Here is a 7685-nt window from a genome sequence, read left to right as displayed (position 1 = left end):
GATGGAAATGCTTTGTTTTTGATTAGTGTGACTGAACACCATTATGTATATATATATATATATATATATACTTGGACGATTGACGATGATTTCTTCTCGAAATCGGGATTCATGCCAGAGTCCGTTCCTTAAAGCAGAAAGGGCAGCAGCGTGCGATACCCCAGGAATTTTGGCTATCACTTCTTTGAATTTAGCGATATATTTGCGAAGTGGTTCATTCTGACCTTGGGTTAAATTCCAAAGATCCGCATCAGAAGTTACCTTTTCCATGAACATAGAATATTGTTTTCGGAATGCCGAGGACAATTCCTTAAAACTGTCAATAGTTTCTGGTTCTAACTGAGTGAACCATAACAGAGCCGGTCCGGAAAGATTCTCGGAAAATAGTTTGTAAAATCCGGCATCTTCCTCGCATGGTTCTAGATCAATTCTGCCTACAGTGATCTGAGAAGCAGCGAGGTGATTTTTAGGATGTCCTTTACTATCGTAAGTTGGTAACTTAACCTTTTGAGAATCTTTGATCCGAAGGTTCGAGATTCTCGAGGTAAAGGGCGTTCGACGAGTTTCTTCGATTACTCGATCGATCTCAGGCGCCGAACTGGTCGCCTGATAAAATTTCGACTTCATTTCATTAAGCTCTTGGCGAACTTCGATGAAATCGTCTGATAGGGTGACATCAGGATCTTCTATAAAAAATCCGTCGTCAACAGGAAGATTTCCCTGACCCTGGGGAATTTCTTCCCCGGTTGGGTTAGTCGCATCCTCTACGGCTGCCGGATTACTAGTACTAGCTGGCTGGCCTGTTAGAGGAGTTCGAGTAATCCCGGGTGTCGGGAATAACCTGCGTTGATACGCTGATGTTTGCGTTGAGGACAAATTATCTAAACGGCTTGAAACAACGTTCTGCGTGTTTGACAAATTCGTCTGGGTGGTTTGAACACTCGTTAAGGTTTGCTCGATTAAGTTCAACCTTTCGCCAAAAGTGGTGTTGGCAGTAACAAGTGTACCCATCTGATTGGTCAGATCGGTGGTTGTTTGAGTAAGCAAAGCAATTGCATCGCTCAATTCTTGCTGATCAGCCATAGTTTCTTGGTTGGGAAAAAAGAATTTTGAGATTAAAGAGTTTTGTGGTAAATCCCCACAGGCGGCGCCAAAATGTGGATGTAGGATTCACACTCGATTGTCTTTAATTATTTTTGTGGAGAAAAACTCTTGTAAAATCAGGAAATGAATATGAGAATTCAAAAAGGAAAATCAGCCAAGAAAAGAAGTAAAGAAATTTGACAAGAACGAAGTACAAAATGCCTTGCGAAAATAGTACAAGAGAAAAATGTATTGTATTGCTTAGAAGTAATGAGTAACGAGATTCGTCCTCCAAACACATGCGTTTGAGGTTATTTTTATAGAGAAAACATGATCAATGCGGTCATTTACTGCTCATAATCGCATTGATCCGCATTAATCATGTAAGTTACATTTTGACCGAAACAGCTTGAATTCGAACTATCTTGAGCTTTGCGTGGATCTTCCGAACTCTTTCTTGTTGACTCTGAACTCCTACGTCTTGACGCTACCGCGAGCCTCGAACAATATTCTCCTCGCTTCGGCCTTTTTCTATGCGAACTGTACGTTGAATAAGAGCGAACTCCGTACTGGTAAAGATCGAACTTTTTTAGTAAACCAAATCGAACTCCCGACTGGTTAAGCTCAATTCTCATAATAAAATATCTTTAAGTCCAAGAAGATTATTATGTAATAATGACGTGGACAGATCCAAGTGGATCCTACCAAAAATGTGTGGGATCCGACCCCAACATAATCGACCATAGGATGACCCCTGTCGCCCATCACTGACCCGCGCATCGTACCGTGCATCGACCCACAACACCTTCTATATCTACCCGCACCGTCCAGCACACGTACCACAGTCCGTTCCACTGACCCGCGGTACCGTACCGTGGATGTACTGCGGAACGACCCGCCCAACCCGCGATCGTACTGCATTGCACCTCCACGTCCGTTCTACATTTATGTCTGACCGAATGATCTATGATTGAATATCTACCAATAAATTGGATAATTCATAAGTAATGGTCGAGACAGAATCTTCAAAGAATGAGCCATTTGCGAGATAGAACGAGCCGTACCGAACGACGAAAGTCGACATAATCAGAATCTCCCGAGATTCAAAATTCATCGGCAATATGCTTATTCCAGAGCATATGGTCGAGAAAAAAGTGCCCGACATTGGACTAGATTGGAAGATATGACGATTGTAACACCAAAAGAGCCGTCACCGTACCACCGATCCCAACTTCGTGTAATTGACTTGAGAAGATAATTTTATCCGGAAACTATATGTTCTGAAGAGAATGGTCAAGAAAAACAAGTCATGATTCGGGGTGGATTGAGAGATATCGAGATAAAGGTATGTCAAATACTTATTACTAACCGATTGAAGTTTAAACGTCACAGGAACTACTTTGGATCAAATTTCCATAAGTAATGTGCCCATTCCGGAGATAATGACCGAGAGAAAAACAACAGTTCTCGGGGTAGATTCAAAGATGCTTGAAGCAACTCTTCACCGAGCCGTACCTGGAACACGTGATTTCAAAGTCAAAAAACTTCACCGTACTTAAAATCCACAAGTAATATGTATATTTTAAAGTTTTGGTCGAGAAATATATAGGTCTGCTTGCAGACTAGTTTGAAAATTACAGCAAGAGAACCAAAACTTCTGAAATCGAGAACGAGAAGCTTGGCCCGACACTTGTCTTAATGGCCCGTGACCCGTGCCACCATGAAGGCCCAGACCGGTCACGACTCCTCGTGATCGGGGCGTCCCCTTGAGCCCAGACCGGTCACGAGTACTTGCACCCGATCCGTCTTCCACCTTCATTTGTTCATTGCACGATCGTGAGCCGATGTCCTGAAACCGGTTGCACCTCACTAATTCGTGCAAACCAATCCGTTCTCGACAAGAGATTCTCTGTAAGTTTCTATTTTCAGAAAACCCAAAACTGTGGGCCCCACAACATGTAAGTTTCTTTATTCCCTCCCTTCTTTTTTAAACCCACCCTTTAATTAGAAACATTTATTTAAAAGAAAAAGGTGAACTTTTTGTATCTAAAACCCTATTCTTCTTCTCTCCCAAAGCTCTTGAGAGATAGATCCCTAAAATCACCTCTTCTAAAAATTTGGGGTTTTTCAAAATTGATTAGTTCTTTCTAATTAATTACTTCTAGAGATTCATATTCTCTTATTCATTTCTACACTAAGCAAATGTATGTCTCCTAAACTCTAATTCTCTCTTTGTTCTTGAAATAAGGTAATCTCAATTCTCTTGATTCTTTGGCTTTAGTTAGTTGATTAAGATAGAGAACTTGTAGATATGCTTATAGGTTGTTAACCCAAAAAATTTGGTGAAGTCTTGTAGCTAGAATTTGATTTTTGATATGTTGAAATTTTGGAACCATATGGGAAACGAAATTGATGATGCAAATTCTTAAATCTTACTTCTTTAAGCTTTTGTGAAAATCACCATGAATCTGAAAATCGATTCTATATTGTTACTATATGATTTCGATTTCTTGATTCTCATACTTTGCTATTGTTTTAACTTGCGAATTCAATCTCTAGGTACTTATTTATGTATCATTGCACTAAGAGATTTGAATTTTGGTATTTACCATGCCTAGTGCTAACTTTGTCTAAATCTTTTGAATTTTTAGGTACCAATGGATCCTAAGAATACCTCGCTGAGAACACACCGTTCACGACCTCTAGAGGAGCCCGTTCGCATATTCGAAGTCATCGACGACGTGTATGATGAACGGCGAAGCAAAAGATATCACGACAAGGCTAGAGGCAAAGGCAAGGAAAAACAAGTAGAACCCGATTCTCCAACATCTAACGAGGCTCACGACGAGTACCATGAGGAAGATGACAATTTCATGCTCACATCTTTAGTACCCCCACGACTCGGAGCCACACTTAGACGTCTTTCACACCAACGTTCCAAGAGATCCACTACAAGAAAACCTGCGTTTTGCAACTAAACTTTGCGACCGAATTATTAGTCGCAAATGTTTGCGACTATTTTGTGACTTCTGAACGACCATTTAGCGACCACAATATTTACAGATGGAATATAGTCGCTATTCTGCGACTAAAACAAATAGTCTTTACTTAGTCGTTAATGTGCGACGATTTTAAAACCGATTAGATACTAATTTATTATAGTCGCAAATGAGTGGCTGATATGCGACTGATGTGCGACTCAACTTTTGGTCTCAAATGATCGTCGCAATGTAGTCTCAAATGTGCAACTAACTAACAACCACTTGTTATAGTTACACTTTCGTTGCAAATTAGTTAGAAAGAGTGGTATAAAACACGTTAAAAATGCAGCGATAGCGACCGGTTTGCAACTAGCACCTGAAGATTTTGCGACTAACAACTGATAAAGCGACCAGTTTGCGACTATTTACCAACTCTCTATTTTTGTTTTCTCAATTTTCACATTTTAACTTTGTTTGCATATAAAGTTAAACAATTCTACACTCATTTGATGTTACTTAGTAATAAAATCTTAAGCAAAGACATAAATATTGATGTTTAAAAACAAAACATTCTAAACATTCAAATCTCTTTGTCTTGTTACATTACTCTTATGAGTAATGTTTAGAGATTTAGTAAAATATCTATATTACTTGAGTTTTGCAAAAAATTTCAACCCTAAACTAATATATGTCCTCTATAACACTAATATGAGTGTTTTTGAGTGATATATATCACCATTTTGGATCACAATGTGTATATTTATAAATTTTGTCTTGTGACTAATAGACGAAAGTCACAAAACGGTCGCAGTTTTGCCACCATTTTGTAACTATTGTTCATTTAGCAACTATTTTGCGACTAATAGTGCAACTATTTGCCGACCAATAGTGCGACTATTTAGCTACGGTTTGTGAAATTTCTATGATTTTGGCTAAGTGTTTGGGCGGTTCCGATTCCCCTCATTTTTTTACTTTGTCATTAATTTGCGACTAAAGAGCGACCAAATGTTTAAACCCAAATGTTTCGGCCCATTAAGAAACCCACTAAACTAACCCTAATTTTCTCGAGAAAGAGGGATAGATCTCTTCTTCTTCTCCGTCAAAACCCTAATCTTACTAGCATCCTCTCCATCTCTCTTCTTCTTCTTCGAATCGACTCATCTTCTTCTTCAAATCGACTCATCTTTTTCTTCTTCTTCTTCAAATCTTCTCCATTTCTTTTTTCCTTCTCCGTCAAAACCCTAATCTTACTAGCATCCTCTCCATCTCTCTTCTTCTTCTTCGAATCGACTCATCTTCTTCTTCGAATCGACTCATCTTCTTCTTCTTCTTCTTCTAATCCTATCCATTTCTTTTTTCCTTCTCTGTCAAAACCCTAATCCTATTTCGAATCCTCACCATCTCTCTTCTTCTTCTCGGAATCCTCTAAAATTACTTCGCGAATCTTCCCAACACGATGACTGGTCGAGGACTGATATGTCTATATTTTACTAGTTTTTACCATGCATTTACATCTCATTTAGTCTAGTTTCATCCTTGTTTCATGTCTTTAACTCTTAGTTTGCATCATTTAGCTTCACTTTACGCATTTAGGATCATTCTACATCTCTGTTGCATACATTCTTGCATTTTGGAGTTGTATCAGGTGTTTTTAGGTACAAAGCAGCTGCAGGAGAACCTACTCGAACAGGCTACTCGAACTGAACCTGAGAGACATACTCGAGCAGATTTCTGAAGAGAAGACCAAGACATACTCGACCAACCTACTCGAACAGGCTACTCGAACTGGACCTGAGAGACTTACCCGAGCAAGATGCAACCTTTGAAGAATGGACTACTCGACCAAGCCACTCGAGTACCAGCTCGAGTAGACCCTAAACCGACTTTCTATTTTGTCGTTTTGTGTACTAGGGTTTTCTACTTTTGCTATAAATAGACCTCTTAGGGCTTTGCCCAAAGGATATCGTTTTTATCCTCTAAACAATATTTCTGCAAACTTTTGTAATCCAAATTACTTTTGATCCTTTGAGTTTTTGCAATAATTTCCTTCTGCAAAGTTGTTTATCTTGCTTTGATCTATAACATATGATGTTTTTAGCGATTTCTGGGTTTGTGCAAATTTCTGGGTTTGTGTTCTTGAGCATGTCTGAGTAGTGGATTAGGGTTCTTGAGGATGGGATAGATTAGGTGTGGAATCCTTAGTTTATTTAGGTGGTTAAGTGTAGAATTGTTTGAATCCCTTCTGGATTAGTAGTACTTAGTGCTTATTCCTTTCTGATCAACTGGGATTTGAACCCAGACATTTCCACACCCACCAGGTGTTCGATGAAATGTCTGAACCAACTACTCCAGAGATTTACATACTCTAGCCCAAGAGATTGGATGTTTAGAATATTTATTGACTATATTAGATTGAATCTTATTGCCTGCTTTGCTAGATTTCGCTAATGATGATTAGGTCTGGAACTGGTATTGCTTGAGGATCTCTGTCATGAGAGTGAATTGGTCTGTAGTTGAATCTATTGTCTAGGGATAGCCTGTTTGGATTGTTAACCACCTAAGTAGATTAAGGAGACTGCTATAATCGATTACCCTATCCTCAGGACCTTTTATCTCATTTGATTTACTTGTCTCTTTACCTGTTGCTTATTGCTGCTTAGTATTGATAGTTCTTTCTCTTTATGCATGATCGTTCCTGTTCTGTCGTTTTATCGTTTTTATACATGTTCGCTTAGGATTGTTAGATAAACAAACCTCTATTCTGCTTGGCTTGACATAGTTGTTTCTGAGCATATCTTGATTGATAGTGAGAGCACCTGATTGGATTGATAACCTCTTATACTGCAATGACATGAAAGTATATTAGGGAAATTGATAGCAAAAAAACTAGTATCAATTTGGCGCCGTTGCCATTTGGGTGTCTGCTTGTTACATTCAAGATTTTAGAATTGCTAAGATCAAGTTCTTTCTTTACTTTGGTTACTAACTACTCTCTTCAACTGCTTGTTTTTTGTGTTCCAGGGTACTAGCTCGAGTACAAACTCAACACGTGCATGCAAACTCGTTCTAAAGGCTCCAACAAACTCATCAGCTACAGAGACAACATCAATCGTATAGCTCGTGAGTTAAGAGAGCAGAGAGACAGAGACGGTTGTGAACTGCACAATCCAGTAGCCATGGAACCACAAGATCAAGTTAATCAAGGAGTTGGTATACCACGGAACATTGGTGATGGTGATGCACCACGCAACCATCAACAGAGACAGGGCATCGTTCCACCTCCTGTCCAGAACAACAATTTCGAGATCAAGAGTGGATTGATCTCAATGATTCAAGGTAACAAGTTTCATGGGTTCCCTCTGGAAGACCCCTTGGATCACTTGGATAATTTTGATAGGCTCTGCAGCCTCACCAAGATCAATGGTGTTAGTGAAGACAGCTTCAAGCTGCGTCTGTTTCCCTTCTCGCTGGGACACAAAGCACACCACTGGGAGAAGACACTACTAGCTGGCTCCATCACATCTTGGGACGATTGCAAGAAGGCCTTCTTAACAAAGTTCTTCTCCAATTCAAGAACTGCACGTCTACGAAATGAAATCTCCAGTTTTACACAAAAGCAGT

This window comes from Arabidopsis lyrata (assembly GCF_000004255.2).
Source record: "Arabidopsis lyrata subsp. lyrata unplaced genomic scaffold ARALYscaffold_1, whole genome shotgun sequence".
In the NCBI taxonomy this organism is placed as follows: Eukaryota; Viridiplantae; Streptophyta; class Magnoliopsida; order Brassicales; family Brassicaceae; genus Arabidopsis; species Arabidopsis lyrata.
This window is presented reverse-complemented; position numbering follows the sequence as displayed.